We start from the raw sequence: 26,299 nt of genomic DNA, 5'->3' as shown, positions 1-26,299 counted from the left end.
TATTATTATTGTTTTTGTTCAGTAGATAAAAATCATCATCTCCATCGAAGATGGATCAACCCTTTCCCCCAACTCCTAGCTTCTCATCCTTATCAAAATGAATCCAGATGTTAATTAAATTCAAATCAGGACATGACAAGAAGCTAAAAGTCTATATAACAGGCTAAAAGTTTCAGTTCCGAAGTCCTTCCGGATTCTTGAATCCACTGAATCAAGCTCGTTAATCTTGATTTCTTCTTAATCCGGAAGGCTGTCATCCACCCTTCACCGTCGTCTGCAACGGCCTTGCAACTATTGTAGCGACACAATAGTTGCAACTCGGAACGTTCTCTGCTGTTCCTGCAATCTGCTGTTGTCTTTTTATGACGATTCTCGTAGTTATCGTCCGCGCAACTAATGTTGTTGTGTTCTTCTTTCTCGTATTAGCCAAAATGGCCGTTTCTGACGTTTCTCAGAAATATGACGTCAAAATTCGAATTTTTAAAATTTTAAAATACCAGAATATTCTAGCCCTCACCGTTTGGCCGATCGTTCCAATAACGTTCTTAATTCTTAATAATCACCAATCCGGAAAACTCGCTGCCAAAAATTCGAATTCTGCAGAGATTGCATTTTTCACATTCTGGTCGAATGTCACAAGAGCCAATTTTTGACAGCGAAATTGGAGACTTGATTTTACGACGCGAGCCAACGGACGTAAAAAGATTCAACCCGTTCCAAGATAGATTCGGCTCCAAATGGTTGAACGTCATCCCGTGCAAAAATATAAGGTTAAAACTGTCGAACCAACAATTCAGAATTGCGATAGAACTTCGATTAGGCTCAAAATGCGGACGGCATCAGGGACTTTGATACCGACAAACTTCCGATATCGGTATCGGGCATCTAATTAATTTATAGCCTAATTGTTGTGATAAACTTATTAAATAGGTCTTTCCCCGTATACAAACTGTGTATTTACAGATATATGCCCTGGAGATAAATCTAAAATAGCTTTTATTGAACGGAAAAAATAGCAAGGTCCTACTGCTCTAGGTGTTGCAGGTGAAGATTTATGGTGCACTTTGTTGGCGCAAGCTCTTTTCGTGCGGCCATCGACGCATTCCCTAGAAATTTCCAGCGAAAAATATTCCCCATCCAGACATCAGTAGGAGGATTGAGCATCAACCCTGCCACAAAAAAAAAGACTATAAAGTAAGTTTTTTTTCTGAAATTACAAGGGTTGCTTCTTGGGACTTAATTGTCTTAGAGCGGCCAGTAATAATCAGATTAGGGCTTAGTGTTTTTGAAGGAGAAATTACGGGGTAGCTTCTTGAGACTTCAGTGTCTCAGTGCGGCCCAGTAATTTTCGTGAAATGATTTATTACCTTCTCTCATTCACTTCTTATTCTTTTTCCTCTCTTCCTACTGGATTATCTTCTTGCACTGCAATGAATGGTCACCAGAAACGCGATTTCTTTCCAATAATAGAAGAACTTGTACACGCCAACGCCAAACTCTTCAATAAAATCACATCCAAGCAAACCAAAGAAAGCCTACTATGCCTCCTACCGGATTCCATATCACAGTTACGAACGGCAAACAGGCACCAAGAACTTCTACTGAACATTCCCAAACTTGAAAATGCCATTTATGATCTTTCCACCCAGGTCAAAGCAGTTTGCTCAGCGGAAGCCAAAAGTGAAAGCAAAGGAGTGAAAGAGTCTCTGAGGGAAATCACAACCAAAGTCAATGGATTAACCTCCACCACAAAACCAGCTGATGTTCCTCCTCCCGACAACGATGAACATCGAAAAGAATCAGTAGTAATACTGAACGTGCCCGAAGTGACAGATTTCAAGTATCCATCTGATAGACTCCTCAAAAAAAAACTCAAATGTAGAAAAAGTTCAGAATATTGTGAAGTGCGCGGATGCTGTCATCACTGATGTATACCGTAGAGGCTCATTTATCAAAAACGCAAGAAAGCCTCGTCCTCTCATCGTCCAATTTCACAATGCAATAACCGCCAAACGGGTCAAGGCTTCCTCTGGCCTGCTCAAGGACTCCTCCTTCTTCCTTCGAGGCGACTGCACCAAAGAAGAAAGAAAAAAAGAGGAAGCACTGCTTAAAACACGCTACCTTCTCTCTCAAAAGGGCATCAGGAAAGAAGACATGAAAATCAAAAATCTACTATAAAGACAAACAGCTATGTTTGAACTAGCCGATGTTGACACTCTCCATTCCACAGTCTCTCAATTGTGACTGACAACTCCGAGGAACAATATTTTCCTGATGATGATGAATGTCCAAAGCCTTCTTAGTCTTCAGAGAAGATTAGCATATCTGAATTTTTTCACTGCTTACAACCCTGATATCCTCTTACTATCAGAAACATGGCTAGACAGTAACCATCTTGATATGAGTGTCTTTCCTGCGAGCAACTATAATATTATCAGTCGGTCAGATCGAACAAATGGGGCGCACGGAGGCGTCCTCATTGCTGCCAATAATTCTGTATTTAATAGTGTTGACTTCACCAGCATTGGAGTTGACAAAGACTTTGCCTGTGCCTGTATCATCACATTCCACTCTTCAATATTGTTGATTATCACGGTTTATAATCCGCCAAGAAGCAGCAACTATGCTATTTCGCCGCAGACTCTGAGTAGCTGTTTATCTGAATATTTTACCCTTTTTGGAGAATCTTTCAATTCCTCAAATAGTCTTCACTATGAAACTTTAATACTCGGTGCCTTCAATTTCCCTGATATTGACTGGCCGACCTATCACTCAACCAAAGCTGTTGACCTTCGTTTCCTTAACTGGTGCCAGGAGAATAATCTCCAGCAAGTTCTGCCCTTCCCGACCCACAAACAAAGCAATCTTCTAGATATTATACTAGTAACCACCCGGTGACCCACAACCCAGTATATTTCTGAATGATTTAAACTTCGATGTAGAAAAAAACTTGAAACACTCTTGTCGAAATGCCCTGATTCACATTCTCCGTCTTCCGATGGCCTTCCGTTCTGCCTGTATCACAACGCCTCAGCAGCATTAGCCCCTTTTGCTTACATTCTTTTCTCCTTTGTTCTACCCTCTTGTGTGTGGCCCACTACATGGAAATGCTGTTACATAACACCTATCTTCAAAGATGGCTCTCGGTCTCTTATTTCCAATTATCGCCCCATTAGCATTCTACCTCGGCTCTCTCTCATTCTGGAGCGACTAATTTTCAACTTTCTTTATCCTAGAATAAAGTCGCAGTTGTCCAAGCAACAACACGGCTTCCGAAAACATCGATCCACGGTTACTCAACTACTAGCCTATCTTGACAATATATCTTGCCTATCTTAAAAAAATGGGCCTCGACCCAAGTTTCATTGACCTCATCCGGAGTTACCTCGCTGACAGAACTCAATATGTGAAAATTAACGGGGTTCTCTCTAACATTGCATCGGTTACTAGTGGTGTTCCTCAAGGGAGCGTCCTAGGTCCGTTGTTATTCATTATACTCATTAATGACCTCCCAGACTACTGTAAATACTCAGACTGTTTTCTGTTTGCCGATGATAGCAAAATGATTTCGACAGAATCACCCATAGCAAAGAATCTACAACACGATATTGATAATTTCGTCGCTTGGTCTATCGAGAACTCAATGACTTTTCACCCAGACAAGTGTAAAACGATGTTATTTGGAAAAACTGACGACACATATCAACTCACAATTGGAAATCATCAGATATCGACCGCCTCATGCATCAAAGACATTGGTGTATGGGTGGCCGATGACCTGTCGTGGAGACCGCATATTGAAAAAAAAGTTAGCTTCAGCCAACAGGAGTTTGTTCGTGTTAAACAACCATCCCAATTACCTGCCCCACCACTACCATACTCCAAATTAATAAGTCATGTGTTCTCTCAGTTATTCTTTATGCTTCTCAAACCTGGTTCCCAGACCGTAACAGCATCCGCAAGCTAGAAGCGCTCCAATGTAGAGCGCTCAGATGGAGTACACGCAACTACACAGCTCCTTACAACATTCTACTTCGTGTGAAAAATATGTTGCCTATTTCTCTCATCCACCCACTCAATGATCTCACCCTTTTCAACAAACTTCTCAACGACAAATTAGATTTTGATTTGTTCCACTTTGTCTCTTATGCACCGGAAATGACCGGTCACCGATCCTCCGATAAAGTTATGTTTGAGATCCGACGCAATAGGAAACGACGAACTGGGGAGTCCTTCTTTAATCGTGTGGTGAAACTTGCGAATCAATTTCTCGCCCATCCTAGTCTTGGAATCGACATTTATGTTAGTCCCGTTACCTTCAGGAGAAACATTAAAATTTTTCTATTCAATATCACAGCGAATGCATACTCAATGCAAAACTCGTGCTCTCGGTTTATTAAATGTAATTGTTCTACTTGTACGTCTTGATTTTGTTATTACATTTCTTTATACCTTCATGGAAGGAATTTAAGTCTTTCTGTTGTTGTTGTTTAATTTGAAGTATCGATATCGGTATCGTTTTTGCTGTTTAAGTGGTATCGGTATCGGTATCGGTATCGTTTTTTCGGAAAATAGCTTTTGAGTATCGGGAAAAGTATTGTTTTGTATTGTATCTTAAAATAGACTCAGAAATAAAAAAACTTTTTTCGAACATTTTTATTTATGACACAATAAATAAAAAGCAAATGATGACATTTACTTAGAAATACATTGCGCGAGTGGGTAGCCGGGCTCATCTGACCTTGTTTGATATATTTATGATTGTCAATTGCAGACCATTTATCAAACGTTATGCACAGCAAATCGGACTTCGACCGCGCAGTGAAAATTTCACGAAACTTTTTAAATGCTTCGTGGTACTTGCCTTCGATGTAGTTGTCAAGAGATTGATAAGTAGGTTTGTCGTAGTTCAGTTGTCGATACATGAGCTGGAGTATCGGCGAGTTGACGAACTTTGTTATAAAAAAAAACTAAATTACAAAAGGGGCCCTTCCGTTTAGTAACGGTAAGTGCACAAGCTTGATAGGGCCATACCAGCGATATAAAAATGCATATATATCAGCAATGAAGTCATAAATCAACATTAAATGCATCGTCGTAATGTTAATTTATCTTAGCCGTCCTTCCTCTACAATAGCGCTTATGGAGTTGTCGATAAATTGAGCTTTGCGTAGCGATCTGCACCCCTTATACAAAGTATAGAGTTTCTCAGGAGCGCGAAGCTTATTTTAGTTCTTATGTAGTTTATAGATTCTGGATAGCTTTCTTGTTTTTTTTTCACTTAGTTTTTCGGCTAATCGCTGCATCGTCTTCGTGGCTGTTGGAGCAGCGCCACCGGTGCATCCAAAAATAAGCGGGCAGAAGCTACTCTGCTCTACGTTTAATATTCTTTGCTGATATTTGGAGTTCTTCAGCGTTTTGTGGTATTTGTATGCATCCTTATGCAGTTTTCGCGATGTTTTGGCATGGGGTTGAAACTTTTCACATCGAAGAAAAGGCGGCTGAATCGTGAACCCCAGAGTCTGTTTGCCTTAATGTCAAGTCGTGCCTCATCTTCAAGTGAAGTTGAATTGTTGACAAAGCTTTCGCCTTGCAACGGCTGAATTTTCGACTCAATCTCGACGTCATGGCAAACCTCGTTCATGAGGTTGGCGAATGTGTCTCTTATTTCATTGTGTCGTATGTGTGTGTAACCACCCTTTGCACAGTGAAGCGCATGTGTCAAGTTAAAATCAGCACCACATGCACATGTGAGTGGGGTTTTGACTGGTTCCCATCCGTATCTTAAGTAAATACCATCTCTGAACTCTGATTTATTCAAGTTGAAGTTGTATCTGCTCAGTGGTAGAGCATTGAGCCAGTTAGCGGCTCCCTTTTCAGAGGCCAGGTCGATTGTGTATTTATCTGTTTCATTTAAGGAGTTAATGAGGTTTGTTTTTTTTTTCGATTTGTTCTATCAGTTTTCAATTTTTTATTTTTCGTACATATTTTTTCTCGCTGTGTTACTGCTGTAATAGGATCTTGAGATTCCAGTACCAGTGATGTTTCCTTAGACCATTCTAGGTAGCTTTCATGATCGGGTGGCAGTTTGATGTTAAGTCCGCCCATTTTAAGGGGCAAGGAAGATATCTCACGGAACTGGGGATTTAAAGTGTCTTTACCGACTAGGATAGGTAATAATTCTTCTTTGATAAAGTTTTCACATATTTCTAAGTTTTCCATAGTGTTAGGCGTTGTCCTGGCAAGAAATGAAAGCTTTTCTTGAACTCCTTTTGTATAGCAGGCATAAACGCTTTGAGGGGAGGTTTTAGCAATTTTCGTTAGTTTTTTCAAAATTTTGATTTGCTCATTCTGTTGAAATTCGAGGAACTTTTTCCATTCAGATTCTGTTCCTATAACTGAAACGAGCACTCGGGCTCCTGCCTTTATAGTGATTCCTGTATTTGCGAAGATTTTCTGAGCTTCACCGAGTTTTTCATCTTTGACAATGAGTTGGCATTTGGATGCTTTCACGTGGTAGCCGAAAAATTTACCCAGTGATACAATTTTATCGAGGACGGTTCGTAGATTTCTTAATTTACCGACTGCGTTTCCGTCGTCTGCGTACCATTTCTGGGTTACATCGTCTACTGGTAAGAGTTTTATGAGGGGTATTATGGCTAGACCGTACATGGCCATTTCTAGTGGATCCCCCTGGATTGTCCCTTCTTGAGAGTAGATTGTTTTTTTGTTAACGAATAAATTAGATGGATTGGAGTAGGAGCTCTTAATCGCTGTTAAAAGGGAAGAGCAGGTGTTTTCGATGTTTTTGAATGCCAGCTTTCGGTTCAGCGAGTTGAAAGCGTTTTCGGCATCTATCAGTAAAATAGCATCGGCGGAAGTTTTGCTGTATTGATCTCTTAGCGTGTGGATTGCATATTCAATGCCACATTTTTGTCCTAGGCAGAGTTGGTAGTTTGAACCGAGCGACATGAGTTCGTTTTTCAGGCATTTAGTTATTGTTCGCCCTATTATCCTACGCATAACTTCTCCTATGCCTATGGGTCTTACACCTGGATTTTTATCTAAGGGTATTAATCTGCATGCGTTATATGGTTCCATTAGTTCTGGATTTAGTTCTTCTGTGGCCAATTTTTTGCCAATTTTAGCAATTGTTTTTGAAAATTCAACTGATTGTTGCCCGAAGTGTGTTAGAATACGTCTCCATTCATTCGCATCGAGGCCGGATGGTCCATGCGATCCGTGCGTTCTCATTGCTGCCCTCTTGATATGTTGACCGTTTATCTGATCAAATAACGATGGATGGAAAGGAATTGTTTCGTTTGACACTGGTGTAATATAGTTCTCATTAATTGGTTTAGATGGTGGGTGTTTCGATATGAGAGTCTGTTCTACTGTCTTACCTTTGACAATCTCGTCGAGCGAAAGAACGCCTTTAGATGTGTCTGTTAGTTTTGCAATTGCGCTTGATGTTTTTCCAGTAATCATTAGTTTGTTGAACTGTTGTGCTTCAGTTTCAGTTTTTCTTCTACTTCCTTTCAACAAGCGCATTTGCAGCGCCTTCCCTTCGTTATATAGTCCATCCAGGTATCCGTCTTGTCATTTCTTAAGTCGCCTTGCTATTGTTTTGGATAGAGATCCATCAATTTCGGACTTTGTTTTGCACAGTAATAAGTGTAGAAAAATCATTGCTGCGTGCATTGCAAAGGTATTTTCGTTGTTTTCTATTAGCCTGTTCAAAGTTCTATTGAGGGTTTCAATAAAGTTATAACCAACTTTATTTTTTGACAAGATCACAAAGACCGGTTTCCAGTGGACCACTTCGGTGTATATTTTCCTGGTGGTTTCTATGAGTTCTGGACAGGGGTTTGACCATGGGTCTTAAATAGTTCTGGCTTCTATAGTGGAAGACTTTCCTGAGTTTTGTGAGTGTGGGGCAGTGGAAGGGTGAGGGTGCATTTGGGGGAGCGTGGTTGTAGCTAGGGTTGGGGGATTGCATTCATGTTTGTCGTTAGCTGAATGAAATTGGGAGGTGCAGCGATGACAACTGAAATCGTCATAGTGATCACTGCTGCGGGCTATGCCGCTGCATTTTACATGCATGTAGCCTGGGCATGTGAAGCACCAAACACCTCCGCCTCGCAGGCTGCTTTTACAAAAAAGGCAGTGTGTTTGAGTAGCCATTTTAGGACGGACGGCGGTGTAAAGTTAGCGAGAGAATTTATAGATTAAATTTGCACGAAAATTTGTAAGGAAATCATTACCGTAGAACGAGAAATGGATGCCATCACGGCAGAACATTTGAGGGGTTAGATTTAGGTTGAGGTTAGGCGAAACAATAAGTGTATGGGGGTGTACAAATCTATTTATCAAATTAAACAGCACATGATTATGAATATAAATTTTCCGGTTTACTTCGGAATTATTACAGTTCTGAATTGTTCAGGGGATGATCAGTGTCTTGGACTGAAACTTAATAGTGACAAGGTTAATCATGTTTTTCCCATTGCTGTTCTAATTCGTGTGGATGCAGCCTGTTGTCATTGTATCCAGCAACTATTGTTACTGTATTTAGGCGCTTTGGTCTGTATTGTAGAACTTTTTCAAACAGATCATGAAGCGTTGCCTCGCGGTAGGGGTGAATTGTTGATTTTACTAGAGCTGGTTTGATATATTTGGTCTTGAAGTCCCGATAACTAGTTTCTGTGAGAACTCAGGGATGCGTCTTGCCTGGAATCATGGCATCAACCTGAAACCCGAGACAACTGGGGCGAAAAAGGAAGCTTATGAGTACTTTCACTTAGGGTTTAAAATTGCTGAGGCAAAGGCGTTGAAAAGGAAAAAAAAGGAGTGGTACAACCTGAGGTCGAATTGGATTCACCAGCTCACTCCTTCTTGCGTCTAGTTACGCCAGGGAAACTTCACTCGCCTACGGCTGGGACGGTGAGATTTGGTAAGAAAATCAGAAGAGGAAAGCCCAGCGCGCATATGATAGGAAAACACACAAGCGGTAAATCTATTTTGTTATTGGGAAGTTATCAATGTACACCAGTTTAGCCATTGTATAAATCCTAGTTTTTCAGCCTTCCCTACCTTGAATGGAATCTGATTTTGACTAGGCAGCAACCGTTTTTTACAAACAGCAGTGTGTTTTTGCAGATTGGATGTGTTACCAGAACTTTCTTTAGTTTGTCCGCAGTCTCTGCATTTTTGCCTTGTCGTCTTCCGGCCGTTGACATATTCCACAAAATACCGCTTCGTCACTTCGGTCTGTTTCTGTGGAAGTCTCCAGTCGCCGTCCACATTGGCAATTATTGAATTATCCAAATTCTCGATATCCGAGTCATCGCCTGGCAAAGTTTCGTCAATGTTATTATCAGTGTCATCCATAATCCATTATCACACAGTTATCACCAAAAAACAAAAACAGCTAGTTTAGAACTGCCTTCTAAAAAATCAAACAAAGAAATCAAAAGAAGATAGAGCGCTCCGTGAACGCAAAAATTTAAGGTGACCGAAATTAAGGTGAAAACTGAAAAGGTGAAATTAAGGAAATTAAGGTGAAAATTATAATGACCGCCGAGCGAAAACTGACAAAGTATCGGAGTTTTGAAATTTCAAGTATCGTTTCTATCAAAAATTGCGATACATCCAGATCGAGTATTGTTATCGGTATCGAACTATCGGAGACAAAAATAGCATCGGTATCGAGTATCGATATATCGATGTATCGAACGATACTATCGATATAGTATCGTGCTCCCCGGACGGCATAAATGCGTGTGCGGAAAAGACGTTAACGAGTACGCTTGGCATGGTCGTTCTTGCCTCAAAAGTGCAGGGAGATTCTCTAGGCATTCAAACCTGAATGCCCTTATAAAGCAGAGTTTATCTTCTATTCACTTTCCGTCTGTTTAGAACCACGACACCTCTACAGGACCGATTAGAAGCGACCGGACGTTTTAACACTCGTTCCAAGGGCTGTTGGTAAGCAGCTCTTGTGAGATGTAGTGGTGTCAGACTCCTTAGCTGGATTAACGCCGGGTCTGTTTTTAACCCTGGTACGACAGCCGCTGAACCGGAAGGGCGAAAAAATGACAAGTATAAAGATCTAGTAGATGATGGATATCTTTTTCAACCGCTACCTTTTGAGAATCAGGGCGCGGACGGCCCGAGCACAGAAACTTTTTTGAGCAAGATTTGTAAGAACCTAAGCATGTGCACTGAGGAACCCAGAGCAGGCAGCTTTCTAAAACAGAGAATCCCTTGGCAATACAGATTGCGAACGCCGCTTGCGTACTCGGAACAATAAATGACAAAGTAAATTTCGACGAAATTTTTTATCTGTAACACTAGTATTTTGAATTTTTTCGTGTCGATTTGCGTGTTTTTATTGAAGAAACGTAACATGTATCGATTTTAATTGAAAAAGATTTCAACACTTGTCATCTTCTTTTATCTTTATCACTTCCATATCTAGAAAATTCCAAAGGTTTTGATTACGTGATTAAGGGACTCCTGACTGTAACTTCGGTTACTATTATACTTTTGACCTTATGATTACCCTTAATAAAAAAAATCTATGCTGGTTACGTTTCTTTTTTAGGAACACGTAAGAGACGCTAGAAGAAAAAACAGAATCTTATTTATAACAAAATTTTGTGACTTTTTGCGGCCAGTACACACGCGGCGATCGCAATCTGTTTAGCCATTGAAACTCTTTGTTTTAAAAATCGGCTTGCCCTAGGTTCCTCTGTGGCAATCGACCAGAGCACCGCCTTAAAAAATTGGTGCCACGAAACGGTGTTGTAATTAGAGGAGTTCGATCGCACGAAATGACGATTCTGACAATTGACAATCATAACCGTGAAAAAGAATGAATTTGGAAGGGTTAATTTGGACCAAAGTACTTAGTTTCGATATTTCGATTGTCCTGCATGACACCTAACGATTTTACTTTTTGCGACCAATATAAAACCGCGAAAAGTGGAACAAAGATTTTCGTTGGTCAGTAAAGCAGATAGAAAGTGTTAGGGAAAAAACGAAGGTAGAAAAACGAATGAAAGTATAATTCAAGAAGAAGACGCTCTGTACTGTAAAGAGTGTACAGTTACATTCCTTACCGAGCAAATCCCGTGAACCAGGAAGGCTATTGGGAGAACTCGCAATCTTTCCCGAACGTGCAGAAGACGCTTCCTCACGCGGATTCGAGAAACCGGAGGATCTAGGAGAGTGACTAAAAACCGTATTTCAATCAACTTTTAGCTTCCTAGTTTGACCTGACATCAACTTTTAACATCAGATTCATTCTTAGATCATGAGAAGCTAGTAGTTAACGAAAAGAGTCGATCCATATCAGATGAAAAGGATGAATTTCACTACTTAACAGAAAAAATAGTAATTTGATAACTTAATAGTAATAATGTAGTAGCCCTTGTTTTAGGAGTAACCTCGTCGTCTGTGGATACTGAGAACCAGCTATGCGCTCGTTTTGTTGCACGCAAAATATCGTTTTGCGAGATTCGGCCGATAGCCTTTAATTAGTTACAAAATTGTCGAGCCGATGCTAAGAGAACAACATCGAACTGGCTATGGCAGAAACATTTGAAAGCAGGTAAAGCTCTTTTTAGACGCCAGCCAGTCGTTTCAAGATCTAGCTTAAGTTTATGTTGGTATGTACTTTCAATGGAATGTTTTACTCCGTACCTACTTTTATCGAACCTTCGCCCGGAAAGTACATCACGACAAAAAGATTGGTTGAATCATGTGACGATTGACCAGCGTCAAGATAGAGCATTATTTGCTTTCAACCGCCTCTAACAGAACAAATTCAAAAATGATTTTTCGTAAAATTGGATGAAAGAAACTGTTACTGGTTGAAGACTATCGGCCTAGCCATGGAATGTGACAATTTTTGCAATCGAATTTTTATCGAAAAGAAAAAATAACATCTAACCGGGGAGATTGATGGTTTTAATTATTTAACGAAGTTATTTGAACGACTGGACAAATCGGGAAGGGTTAGTTTTAATTGACATGCTAACTTTTAAAAATTCTATTTGGACGTGAAAGACACGTAACGTTTTCATATTTCGCAAACACAAGAACGTAAAAACACAACAACAACTTTAGTCGCAGTGGAAACAACTACAAAAAACAGCAGAAGATTGAAATTGTGGTTAGAAATTGTCAGAAACCACGCCGAGTTGTAACAATGGTGCCTCTACAATCGTTACAGAGCAGTTCAAAAGAACCAGGAAGAGTGCTGGGGCGACGAGTCCAGCCTTCGAGAAAGAAATAAGAGCGTGAATTCTCTGGATTCCAGAATCCTGAAAGGATTCGGTTTCGATTTGGACGTGAACGACACGTAACTTTTTTATATTTCGCAAACACAAGAACGTAAAAACACACCAACAACAATAGTTGCATTGGAAACAACTACAAAAAACGGCAGAAGATTGAAATTGTGGAGAGAAATTGTCAGAAACCACTCTGATGATGATTTTTATCTACTGAACAAAAACAATCGTAACATAAAAAATCGTAGTAGCCCTGTTTTTAGGAGTAACCTCATGGTCTGGGGATACTGAGACCCAGCCATGAGCTAACTATTTTTGCATATAATTAAGTTAAATTGAGTGTTCTGGTCGAGGCCGGAAAGCGGTAACGTTTTGTCGACCCGATGTTATGAAAACCACCAAAAAAAACTGGCTTCGGCAGAGACGTTTAAAAGCATGTAGAGTTTTGTTTAGACGCTAGCCAGTCGTTTTAGAACCTAGCTTTATTTTCCGTCGATATGTACTTCCGGGCGAAGGTTACAGAAATAAACTTATCTACATGCCGGTTTAGTGAGCACATGTATAGCTGTCGTCGCCCCTAGACCACGAGGTCGCTCCAAAGAATTACTGGAAAAAATTTTTTTGATTTAGGCTTGCATGCCACGTAACGATTTTTATTTTCGCGACAACTGAAAAATGCGAAAATCAGAGAGACTATTTCCACTAATCAGAATTAGACGTGTAGCAGACATAACACACTGGAAAAATTATTTTCATTCACATTTGAAGAAGAGCGCTCCGAGTAGTAACGATTGTGCAGCTACAATTTTTAGATAGCAGTTCATGAGAATCAAGAGCGCTAACGGGAGAACTTACTACCCTTCCTGGTTGTGAAGAACACATCTCTTCATCCGAATTCAAGAGATTTTGGAGCGGTACTGGGAAAGAACTATGAACTTTTAATTTAGTAACTTTTAGCTTCCACGAATGTCTTCAATTGAAATAAATCAACTACAAGTTCATGTTAAGAGTAGGAGAAGCTAGGAGTTGAGGGGAAGAATTGATTCATCTCCGATTGATATGATTATTTTATCTACTGACGAAAAACAATAGTAACAGAATATAAACAGCAGCATCCCTGCTTTCAGGAGTGACTTCGTGTTCTGGGGATAGTGAGACCCACCAGCCATTATCTCAATATTTTCGCATATAACTAAATTAATTTGCGCCGCGGGTTGGCCGAAAGCTTTTAAGTTGTGATCCGTTCGTCGACCCAATGATAGTGAACCACCCATTGAACTGACTGGGGTAGAGACAGTTAACGGCAGGTGAAGCTGTGCTGTCTTCAGACGCTAGCCGGTCATTTCTCAAACTAGCTTAAGTTTCCGTCGGTATGTACTACTGGGCGAATCTTTCGTGCTTTTATGGCGCTCCAGGGTGTTATTCTTTTAAATGCATGATCGGCGGACCCTTTAACGAAAGCACTTCACTCCGAGCCGATGCTCTAAATGAAGCCCTTAACTTTAAGCTGGAAGGATGATTTGGAACGCAGAAGCCTTCGCGATACCCCGGTTTAGCTTTTCATCATAGTTAAGAAAGAAAACTCACGTATTGTGAAGGGTGGAAGGATCGGCCGTCCCGTCGTTCTCTGAGCGGTAAATGACCAAGCATAATTAGAGATATAAAAAAAACAATCGAAAAGTTTTATAGTCTCTAGAAAAAAACTTTAAATTAAGCGAAAAAACCAAAAACAGTATTTAAAAATTGTAAAATCGTTAGAAATTATCACCTCAGACGAGATGTGATCCAATTTGTTCGTTTGTAGTTGTTAGATTTACTGTTGTTTATGGCATTGATATCAAACTCGAGCGTTACTATCAAAATTGTAGCCTTTTTTTCCGCCTCTACTGTAGGGTTGTTGTAGTATTTCAGCACGTTAATGCTAATTTGAGCTCAATCCGGAAGGGTCAAGTGATTGGAGTCGAAGGCTGATCCAGCGAGCAATGGAGGGTGCGGCAAAGAATTTTGGATGAACCACAACAATCGACTGTTTGGTAAAGTTTCAAGTTTTGTATCCCTTTGATACAGAAAACATGGTATCACTCTGTGGGGAGCTGGACAGTGACTGTACTGTAGCGAGCCCCTTAAAAAGTTGCAATTTTCCGAGTTAAGAACCATACTTCGGATGTTAATCAGAACCGGAGGTATATATTACTATCATCACAAATATTTTTACTACCCGTTTTAATATCTTTTTACTTTTTTTACAAACAAATAGACCGTAAACAGAACGTTTTTTTTTGTGTCAAAATAGTGATAGCTATTTTGTGTTAAAATAGAAATTCAAAGCGCTATTTTTGAAATATCCATTTTTTTCGAAACAGATAAAATGAAGTTAGTGAGTTACATTGTAATTTTACTAAGAAAACTACAAAACCAGTTGAATTTTGTGCGGACGATGTTAGAACCAATTCGCTACCGGAATCCAATTTTTCGTGATATTTGGAAAAGCAAAACGCCGCAGAATATGAAAATTTTTTGAATTTATTAAGTTATTGTGAAAAAAATTTTTCAGCTGAAACATTTTTTATCGAGTTGTTTGCCTTGAACCAGAAAAAAATATGTCTTTTCAGTAGAGATTGAGATTGTTTAGGTCTATAGGACAAAAAATGCTGCAAATTTGTGCGGAAACCATTAGCTTTAAAATTTTGCGTTTTGCTTTACAACTCGAGAATCACTGGATCAATCCAATTTAATTTAAAACCATGAGAACGAGAATGACAGAGGCTTAAAAGTGAGAAATTTTTTGTGAAAATATTAAGCATAGAAAGTCTTTTAGATTTTTTTAAACAAAAACACCCGTATTTGAAGATAGACCCTTCCAGGTTTATATAATTTTTTGGAATGCCCTAATACCCCAACCAAACGGTAACAACGGTACAATATGGCGTTATTACGTTATTCTGGACAAAAGGAACGTTTAAGGAACCTTAAAACCAGTAAGCAAGTCGAAAATAGGCCGGCTAGTAGACCCCATCCCATATAATGGAAATTGTTAAAAAAGCAGCTTCGCTTCAATCCGGAGGGTTCTAAAGTCAGAACGATCCCATTCTAAATAAATAATTAGCATAAAAGAGCTCTAAGACTCTATCCGGAAAGATCCCATTTTGTAAATTCGAAAGCCTCAGAGTTTCGCAAATCCGGAGGGATCCCGTTTTTGCCTATCTGAAAGGGGCTTATTTTTGCCAATCCGGAAGGGTTTTGCTTTCGTCAATCCGAAGGGGTCATATCTTTGCCAATTTGGAGGTGTCTCAATTCAGAGGGGTCCTGTTTTCGCCAATTCGGAACGCAGATCAAGAGGGATCTAATACAGTGAAATCTTTTTATTTTCGAACGGAAATGTATGGATCTTAATACGTACGTAAACGAAAGCCAGACTTCTAGAGGACAAAAATTAGGCTATTAGCACGATCAGGCAGACCAAGCAAGACAAGAAATCAGTAACAGCATTGGTAAGTTGCCTTTAGATAAAAACTGAAAAACCATAATTGCACTGCAACAAACCTAAACTCCAGGAGATTTGCGACTCTAGGTCTAATCGATAACAGAAACACGATATTGAATTATTGTTATTGGAATCAGAAACTGATTTTTTTGGAGGAGTGTTCGCCTTGTGAAATTTGGTATACTAGCAATGACGATCCGAAGGCACATGAGCAATACAAACCTCGGTGGATGCGATAGGCGCTCACTTGAGAGAAAGATACTGCCTTCAAGTTTTGTTTGTTTTGTGCGGCACTAAACAGGAAAAGCTCTTTCTCTAGAAGCCAGTTTGACTAAATTGCAACAAACCGATCGCAACCTACATATTTTTTTCTTTTTTTTCTTCAAGTTGAAGTTTTTTTTTAAAAATCTACTTATTGTTCTAAAATGAGTAGTGAGTTCACTATATTTTAGACATCTTGACATCATCTGACTGTGCTAGCATTTCAAATTAAAAGATCAATAATTCATTGCTGCGCATAAATTGGAAGATACACTGAATCGTTATAACTTAATCAGATTGGTGGTTCCGTGTTAGTTAACTCCGGAACATTATTGTGTTGAGTTATTGCAAATGTTTGTCAGACAACAAATACATTAATAAGCAAATCAATTAGTGAGCAGCAACAATTATTAGGTTAAGATGAGTCTAGACAAAGTTTAGCATACCTACGCTCGGAGATAGCTCTAGGAAGTTTATACCGAAGTCTCAAAAGAATACGATGAATGACCTTTTTGGTGGAAAGAACCAAGAAGGCTCAGAACAAAAAGGGGAGGAAAGTGTTAGACAAAATGATTAAAACAAGGAGCCGCCGAAAGGTCTGAGAAGTCAAAAGATGAACGTTGGAGTTAGAGATAAATCGACGCCCTGCTCTGGAAGAGGATCCAGCGGACGTAGAATCGAAGTGAACCCGACCAAGCGGTTAACGAATGAATCATTTCCCGTAGAACAGGGACAGGATTTTGCCACTTCGACGGGGACCCTTGATCCCGACGAATAGTCGGAATTTGTCGACAATATGATTGTAAAACCAATAGTAGACGGCTCACTTACTATTGACCATACTATGATGCAGGGGGTGTCAAGGAAGGCAGCGAAGTCTTCCTCGTTTTCAGAACGAGTCAAGAAAACTTTGGGAAATTTATTTCCAATTACCATGGTAATTAGAACTGGAAGAGGGTGACGAAACGAACGATTTGAAGAAACTGGGTCACAGTTGAGCTTCAGCAGCTCAACCCATGAAAGCGCAGCACCTGTCAAAACGGAGGATGGCTCTTCCGATCAATGTGAAGCCGCCAGAACAATAAATACGGCTATAAATGGATTGCACAATTCTGGTGAAATCATCACGGACCAAATCGGACACTCAAACTGTAGCGACATGGGTCACCAGGTCAGGGACCACACTCTTAGAATTAGAAGCCGAGTATGAAGGAACTTCGAGACAGAGAGAAGTGGCGCGAGTATCAGTTAGCAAAAAACTACTTGCCGTGAATAAGGTGACGCCACCACCAGTGTTTCAATTGGTGGACAACGGAGCTAAATTGAAGTCATGACCAGAAATATGGATAGCATGGGTAAGCAAAATGAACAGATTTCAATCAGAATGAGTGAACAAGAGAGAGCAGTTCACATTGAGAGAGAATGTCTGCGGGAGGAGATAAATGCGGCATGCCGAGCGGGAAATTTGTAACAAAAGAGAGTAACGATTGAGAGGCGACATAGAGCAACTTCGGAATCAACAAGAGCAGACTCTTGGGAATCTCGTTAATAGGATAGACGCACTGATCGAATGAAGCACTCAGTCTATGTTGAACAGATTGGGTGGTCTTCTGGGAAACAGGAACGGATCAAGAAATAGATGGGAACGCTCGAGGGAGGCTAGCAGAGAACCGAGAGTGACCTTCAATGAGCACTCGAACAGAGGAAGGACGTATGGGTCCACGAGAGGAAGAGGTAAACCATCTAACAGCGCCACTGAGAGTCACAGGCCTAGGAAACATACGATTAGCTGAGGTGGCTCTACTGGCAGTAGGTCAGTCGCGAACGAATGACCCGCGCCAGACGCATGCGAGTAGAAGGGGTTGATTTCTCAGGTTGGAATTTCTTGAACCAGGTAAGAGCTCAGCCAAGCCAATATAACAGGAGGGCTGTTCCAAACAACAGATAAGAACGATCAGACAGGATATTCTTGGGAATGCAACAGCGAAAACCGCAGCGTTCCAACCACTGAACAGATGCCTGGAGACGGTTCTCACAAGATTGTCCAGGACCAATGCGCGCAGGATCATAAAAAAACGTGATGTTACAAGGATGAATCCGACGGTTGTATAGATACTTGGATAGAAGTCATAAAGCTGCATTTGGAAGAAAGAGACGTGACAGAAAGACAGAAATGCAGTGCGCTCAGCATCAAAATGGACGGGACAGCCCTGAATTGCGTGGTGGCGAAAAAACAATTTCAGCGGAATACTGCAAAAAAGTTATCGAGAGACTGTTGAACCGTTTTGGCTCGGGAGTGCAAGGTCACCAAAACAAGATGCGCTTCGAGAAACCAAGGCAACGTGAAGATGAAACCATAGACAACTTTTCGGGTGACTTGGATGGCAATCCTTCAAATAAGGAATAAAGAATCTGTCGAGTTTCTCGACCATTGTTTCCCGTAGCGTGTACGCGTTGAGGTGTGTGGAATACGTCTGATCTTTTAAAGAAGCAGTCACAGGTGCGACAACTTAAACAATTTGAAAGCACTTGAAGAAACAAGTAACATCATTCGTATTTGATTGTTGAGTGTTAGCAATTTGACTGTCTTATCAATGTTTTCAATACTTCACCGGGCTGATTCTGCAACCTATTCTCTTTCTTGAATATCAAAATTGATAAGGATAAAGAATATGTTGGGTTCAACTTTTTCCTGTACAGGAGGTAAATCATTAATGGCAACTCTACAAAAGTCCTTCGATTCCTAGCCAGATTTTGGTATAAACTCTGTAAATTATTCGGTTCAATGCGCATCAAGGAAACTGTGGGCGTGTAGTTACATTGTTAGTGCACAAAAAAGGCACAGATGATCTTTCGATAAGAGACATTTTACTGTATGCTTTTTACTGAGTCTTCTGATCCTGAAAAACTATGAATATGCATAATAAATGTCAAGTATTGAGAGTGGCGTTTGTTTATTGTCGTTTTTTTTCTTTTATTTCTGCAATTAATTCACTTTTGGGCAACTGATATTTGTTGTTCCGACCATTTGAAAACTGTGGATGAACTTTATATTCGTGTGTGTTAGAACTTTTGTGTTGGATTCTTAGTGTTAGACTCTTAACATGTTTGATAATGTATTTCTGACTAATCCGTTTTATCCACTCGTTCCTGGTGATTGATTGGTATCCATTTTTTCTGCTGCATATGAATTATAACCTTGACAAATAAAGTTTTCTCACGTGGACTTTTTGCTTTTACAAATAAGATAAGTAGCTTTGCTGGAAGTTATATTTTTAGTATGTCCTGGTATGTCCTGGTATGGCTTTTCCTATGTCCTGTAGAAGTTGAATGCTAATTTGTGGTAGGATGTTTTCTCCTATGGAAATTCTTTTTTCTCGTAATCAATGATAACTGGAGCTGATAAAAGCATTCATCTACCGGAATCTATTGCGATGATCAGTCGTCTTTTAGAAACCATAAATTCTAGCTGCATCTTCCCTGCTGCGATTTCTAGCTGCATCTTCGGTAGGATATAAAGAAAATTGTCTAACTGGTGTTCATTCTCAATCTTTACACTGTTTTTTACTGCCTGATAAGGACATTGGTTTCCCCGATTCCTCAAAAAGGAAAGCAATTTCCAATTTTTTTGTGGATTTTTTTTGAAGTTTTTTTTTCAAACGTTGCAGTTATTGTCATCACTGTGAAATTATACCGTGGGATATCTTCCTATCAGCTCAAGAATGTGAAATCCGCAAATCCACTCGGTCGTTCTCTTCTAGCTTCGTATTGTTTTCTCAAAACTCCGGGCGGTTCTCCCGTACCTTTTTGCATAAACAAACATGTGAGGATCTCCATGTTTTTGCAAAATGTCCCCGTTTAGCGCAATTGGAACTAATTTTGTCTTTTGCCGGTCATATTTGTGGTTGATTTGGTCTAAATTGTCGTCCACATACTATAACTTCCAATTGGGCTATTTTTCTGTCCTTGGTCGCGTGGATTATTCTAGTTTTTTAATATTGTCTTTCTCATCTTCGTGGTTAATTGTAGCCCAAGATGAGTTTTTGCTTAAAAGGTGCTGATGTCGATGAGTCAAATGGGTTTGCATTCCTTGTCTTACTGTGATCAATTCCTTTATATCTCGGATCCAGGATTCATGTGCACCTTGATGCGTTCTCCTCTCCGCTAGGAGTTCTATAGCAACTTCCCATTTTTTCATATGGGCAGTGAACAAAATTTCACCTATTTCTTGCAATCGCCAGTCTTCACGCAAAGCTAATTCAACATTGGTATTAGTTAGTTTAGTCTGTCTCAGACTAAACTTTCCCCTCAATTCGATCCTTAGGAAATATGGCCATCTCCATGCTAGCTGCCTACTTCGGCCATTTTAACTCAGGCTCTGCTGATGCCCATTGCCAAAATGATGCTATGATTAGCGGTTTTTTTAAAGATGCTGGCTGCGCCACACCATACTTCAGTGATTGATCAAAAAATAAACGCTAATCCGACAGGGTTGGTGAACCAAAAAACGTGCCCTGAGATAAGAACAAATGGTTGATAAACATTTATTCTGAACTCTGAAGTCCATCGTTCTCTATTGTGTATTTAACACCATCTTGATCAAGTGACCAGTATAAATATAATGATAAAATAGTGTATATATATATATATATATATATATATATATATACATAAATGATTTTGTTAATGCTCTGCCATTATCCCCTTTTCAAACAAATATTTCTGCTTGTCGGGACAAAAAGCTCTTTTTTCTACACTAAATGATTTAGTCTTTTTCGTTTTGTATAAAAAAAATTACTAGGAAAAAGAAAACAGATTATGGAAATTTTTTTGATTGGAAATTTTTAACTAAGCACACATAAAATTTTTGAATTTTTTTTTTTGCAAATTTTTAGTATACGATAACATAGTTGTTGAGAATTTTCATAGTCAGATTTTTTTTCATCAGATTGCGAAATGGTGTTCACAGACTTTTAGTCGGCAAATCCATAGACCAGTAACTTGTTTTGAATAATAAGTTTGACGTTTCAATTATACCAAGACTACACTCAAGGACCACACTCTTAGAATTAGAGGCCGGGTATGAAGGACCTTCGAGACAGAGAGAAGCGGCGCGAGTATCAACTAGCCACAAAAAATACCTGTCATGACTAGGGTGACGCCACCCCTAGTGTTTCAATTGGTGTACAACGGAGAATCAATAGAAGTCATGACCATTTTTTATGGATAGCATGGGTAAGCAAAATGAACAGATTTCGATCAGAATGAGCGAACAAGAGAGAGCAATTCACATTGAGAGAGAATGTCTGCGGGAGGAGATAAATGCGGCATGCCGAGCGGGAAATTTGTAACAAAAGAGAGTAACGATTGAGAGGCGACATAGAGCAACTTCGGAATCAACAAGAGCAGACTCTTGGGACTCTCGTTAATAGGATAGACGCACTGATCGAATGAAGCACTCAGTCTATGCTTAACAGATTGGGTGGTCTCCAGGAACGGATCAAGAAATAGAGGGGAACGCTCGAGGGAGGCTAGCAGAGAACCGAGAGTGACCTTCAATGAGCACTCAAACAGAGGAAGGACGTATGGGTCCACGAGAGGAAGAGGTAAACCATCTAACAGCGCCACTGAGAGTCACAGGCCTAGGAAACATACGATTAGCTGAGGCGGCTCTACTGGCAGTAGATCAAGCGCGAACGAATGACCCGCGCCAGACGCATGCGAGTAGAAGGGGGTGATTTCTCAGGTTGGAATTTCTTGAACCAGGTAAGAGCTCAGCCAAGCCAATCTGTCAGGAGGGCTGTTCCAGAACCTCAAACAATAGAATGAACAGAATGGATTTTCTTGGGAACGCAAAGCCGCAGCGTTTCAACCTCTGAACAGATGCCTGGATACGGTTCTCACAAGATTTTTCATGACCAATGCGCTCAGCGAAAAATCTAAAAGGATCATAAAAAACCTTGAAGTTACAAGATGAATCCGACGGTTGTATAGATACCTGGAAAGAAGTCATAAAGCTGCATTTTGAAGAAAGAGACGTGACAGAAAGACAGAATTGAAGTGCGCTCAGTATCAAAATGAAAGGGACAGCCCTGAATTGCGTGGTGGCGAAAAAACAATTTCAGCGGACTACTGCAAAAAAAGTTTTCGAGAGACTGTTGAACCGTTTTGGCTCGGGAGTGCAAGGCCACCAAAAGATTCGAGAAACCAAGGCAACGTGAAGATGAAACCATAGACAACTTTTCGGGTGACTTGGATGGCAATCCTTCAAATGAGGAATAAAGAATCTGCCAAGTTTCTCGATCATTGTTTCCAGTAGTGTGTACGCGTTGAGGTTTGTGGAATACGTCTGATCTTTTAAAGAAGCAGTCACAAGTGTGACAACTTAAACTGCTTGCAAAAACTTAAAGAAACAAGTAATATCATTCGTATTTGATTGTTGAGTCTCAGCAATTTGACTGTTTTATCAATGTTTTCAGTACTTCACCGGGCTGATTCTGCAACCTATTCTCTTTCTTGAATGTCAAAATTGATAAGGATAAAGAATATGTTGTGTTCAACTTTTTGCGGTAAAGGAGGTAAATCATTAATGGCAACTCTACAAAAGTCCTCCGATTCCTAGCCAGTATAAACTCTGTAAATAATTGGGATTTATGCGCATCGAGGTAACTGTGGGCAAGTAGGTACATTGTTAGTGCACGGAAAAGGCAAAGATGATCTTTCGATAAGAGACAATTTACTGAATGCTTTTTCAGTAAATGCTGGGGGTAACACAGAGTCTGGATATCCCATTGCGACATTTTCCAGTAGTGCAACAAAAAAACACTTATTATCAGTTTGAACCTCCATTTATTATTTTGACGTTCTTGAGTACATTGCTCCACGCTATCAAACTTTACTACTTTTACTTGGATGGCTATCAGCTTGATCAGACAGCAATTGTGACTTCTCAAACAAGGTTTTGTTTTGGTGCGCACGGCAGTATGAATTTTCACTGGTTTCCACGTTCCGGAGAAAAAATCACAGAGGAAAGTTGGTTTTTGCTTATTGAAGACTTCTTTAAAATTCTCGTTAATAATTTTGATATCTAATTTTAAAATTTGAAAGTTAAACACCTTGTGTCTTCGTTTTTTATCTCTGTACCCACCGGGAATCAAATCAAATTAGAGAATAAGTGAATTATATCAAAGTGAAACTCTTTCTGTCGTGCCTCGAATCAACTTTTTTTATATTTGAGATTTGAAGTCACACGCCATATAAAGTACAAAATTATAGATTTCGCTCTTAATAACAAATCAAATGCGGCAAATAAGCTTCCTTCAACCAATTTGGAATGACTTCTAAGAGAGATTAAATCTCCGCTCACTCGTTAATAGCGCGAAATATATCGTGCGTTAATTAAATCAAATTGGCCAAAATGGCAACCTTTAAACCCCAATATCTTTTTTAAAAAAATGATCACCTAAACATGTTTTCAGATTTAAGCTCAGGTTACTAATACCTTCTGAATGATACGAAAAAAACTCCGTCAAAGATTGCTAGTTAAAAAGTCAAAAATTGTCTGAAGAAAAAACCAAACCGAGATCAATTATTTCATTACTTTCTTTGCACAGGAAGCCGAACAACAAGATTGCAAGTATCAGAACAGCCAAAATCGAAATCTTTCAAACCCCATAACTTTGCGAAAAAAAATCACAGGTATTTAGCTACTAAAACTTAAGTTCAGGACAACAAAAGCTTTCAAATCCGTGAAAAAAAAAATCCGTCAAAACTGTCAAGTTTAAAAATCGAAATTTGTCTGAAAAAAATCACAGGTTTTGCGTTGCTTACTCGCATTTGATTGTAATTTTTTGATGTTAAAACCATCAGATAATTCTATAATAGAGCAAGTTCAAATCCACACGAATCATATCTGGCTATGATAGCGACTTATTTGGTTTTTTCGTGAAGCATTTCAATTCAATGGAAAAGTTGTCTGAGATATTTGCTGTTCTGATCGAGCGAACAGCGGCATCAGATTTTTCGGTAAAAAGCACTTAGTCCTCAAGTTACCTTGCATGCAAATATGGGGGCCGTTCTCTATGAAGTTGAGGGGCTAGCATTCCCTAAAATACGACGAGAAGGCAGCGATCTCCAAAAGCGGCTTGAATGAATTATAGGTTGCTTGTTTATGTTAGGAAACGTTTTGAGCTGCAACTGGTAGATCTCGTTTGTCCAAGATAAAGTGGGCTTCCTAAGTCCATTTTTGAGCCTATATTTTACTGGCAGATCATTTTGATACCAAAATTGACTGTCACAAAGAAATCTGACACTAACCAAGCAACCAAGCCAGTTGAGTCTAAAAACTTATATTTCAAATTATGTTTTTCCTTGAATGACAATTTTTTTTGACTTTTTTTGAATGTTTTTTTTTAAATATTTTGAGAGTATTGCTAGCTCAATTTATTTTTTCGAAAGAAACTGCAATAAAAACAGTGTCAAACAGTATTAGAAGAAGAGCACTTTGCACACCGCGTGATTGAGAACGAAGTTTTACAAAACTGCAAAAAAAATACTTTTTTGACGGTGTATTTACTAGCAATAAAAAGAAAAAAGTATCAAGTAGTATAAAAATGGATACAAATTGCAAAATTCAAACACACTATTGTTAAAGACTGTTTAAAAACAGTTGTAGGTTCAGTTTGCCAATTCAGTGTTATATTTTATCTGTGTTTTTAGGAGTGATTTTATGGTTGCTGCGGTTTGAGCTACATTAAATTGTAACCTAACCAATATTGTAAGATTAAACTTATCCAATAGAATGCTTAAATTTTTTCATATTAAATCTGCAAGACTCTCTTTGAATTTTCTTTGTGATGCTCGTTTGATCCTTTTGTTACTATATTTATGTCGTATTCTTACCCATATGAGTTTTCGCATCAGCGTTGAGTCTGTTGCTTTTTTGAAATTCTGCTGGCATATCTGTCAGTCCTTAAAACCCGTTTTGAAATTGATACGCTCCCGTGGCGTTGCACCCGATGAGAATGAAATTGCAATGATTTCTGTTCTTCTGCTCCAAAAATTATGAATATGCATAATAGAGGTCAAGTAGTGACAGATGCGTTTGTTTATTGTCGTTTATTTTTATTATTTTTGCAATTTTGTCGAATAGTAATTCGATGTTGGGCATCTGATAATTGTTGTTCCGACCATTTGAAAATTGTGGATGAGCTTTGTGTTCGTTGGTGTTAGATTTTTTGTGTTAGATTCATAGTGTTACATTCTTATCCTGTTTGATAATGTGTTTCTGGTCAATCAGTTTTATCCACTCATTCCTGGATATGGGTTGGTATCTGTTTTTTCTGCTGCATAGGAAATATGTCCTTTGACAAATTGGGTTTTGTCAAGTGGTTTTATTGCTTTTCAAAATCAAACAAATAGATCTGTTGGAAGTTATCTTTTAGTATGTCCTGGTATGGGTTTTGGCATGACCTGTGGAAATTCCTTTTTGCTCAAAATCAATGATTAACGGAGCTGGAAAAGCCGTTCATCTACCAGATTCTATTGCGATGATCAGTTGTTCCTTAGAAACCATAAATTCTCCATTGTAACACACGAGGTTTCTAGCAGCATTTTCCGGTAGGATAAAAAAGAACTGTGTAATTGTTGTTCTTTATCAACCTCTACACTGTTTTTTACTGCCGGATAAGGATATTGGATTCCGCGATTCCTCAATAAGGAAAATATTTTCATTTTTGTTGTGGAACACGCAATATGACCGTTTAAATCCTCTTTGTAGTTTTTCACTGAGGTTTCATTTCAAACGCTTCAGTTATTGTCATCACTGTGAAATTATCCCGTGGGATATCTTCTCTTCCTACTATGAATGTGAAATCCGCATATGCCACTCGGTCTTTCTCTTTCAGTTCCGTATTTTTTTCTTAAACATCCGGGCAGTTCTCCAGCGCCGTTTTGCATATAACAAACATGTGAGGATCTGCATGCTTTTGCAAAATGTCCTCATTTGGTACATTCGGAACTAATTACGTCTTTCGCCGGGCATATTTGTAGATGATTTGGTCCACAGTGTTGTCCACGTACTAAAACTCCCACGTGGGATATTTTGTTGTCATCTCAATTGTTCTTGACCGCGTGAACTATTCTGGTTTTATTTTGTATTCCTCAAATTGTTCGGGAACGAGCTTACGTTCCCAGAAAAGTTTTAAATAGTCCATTTTCGAAACTTTTCCCCCAATCCAGACCGACCGTAAGTTTT

At 39.3% G+C, this 26,299-nt stretch overlaps 1 protein-coding gene across 2 annotated transcripts in view; it reads left to right on the top strand.

The window, feature by feature from the left end:
* Nucleotides 1-894: 894 nt before the first annotated feature.
* LOC134842848 (EKC/KEOPS complex subunit Tp53rkb-like) overlaps nt 895-26,299 on the top strand; it is a 391,122-nt gene continuing 365,717 nt past the window's right edge. The window contains exon 1 of one of the 2 annotated variants that reach the window (XM_063859350.1): nt 895-930. The gene's annotated coding sequence lies outside the window, so the exon portion shown is untranslated. The remainder of the gene's footprint in view (nt 931-26,299) is intronic. The other variant, XM_063859349.1, reaches the window with a different exon arrangement.

This window comes from Symsagittifera roscoffensis, chromosome 3, assembly GCF_963678635.1.
Source record: "Symsagittifera roscoffensis chromosome 3, txSymRosc1.1, whole genome shotgun sequence".
In the NCBI taxonomy this organism is placed as follows: Eukaryota; Metazoa; Xenacoelomorpha; order Acoela; family Convolutidae; genus Symsagittifera; species Symsagittifera roscoffensis.
This window is presented reverse-complemented; position numbering and strand designations above follow the sequence as displayed.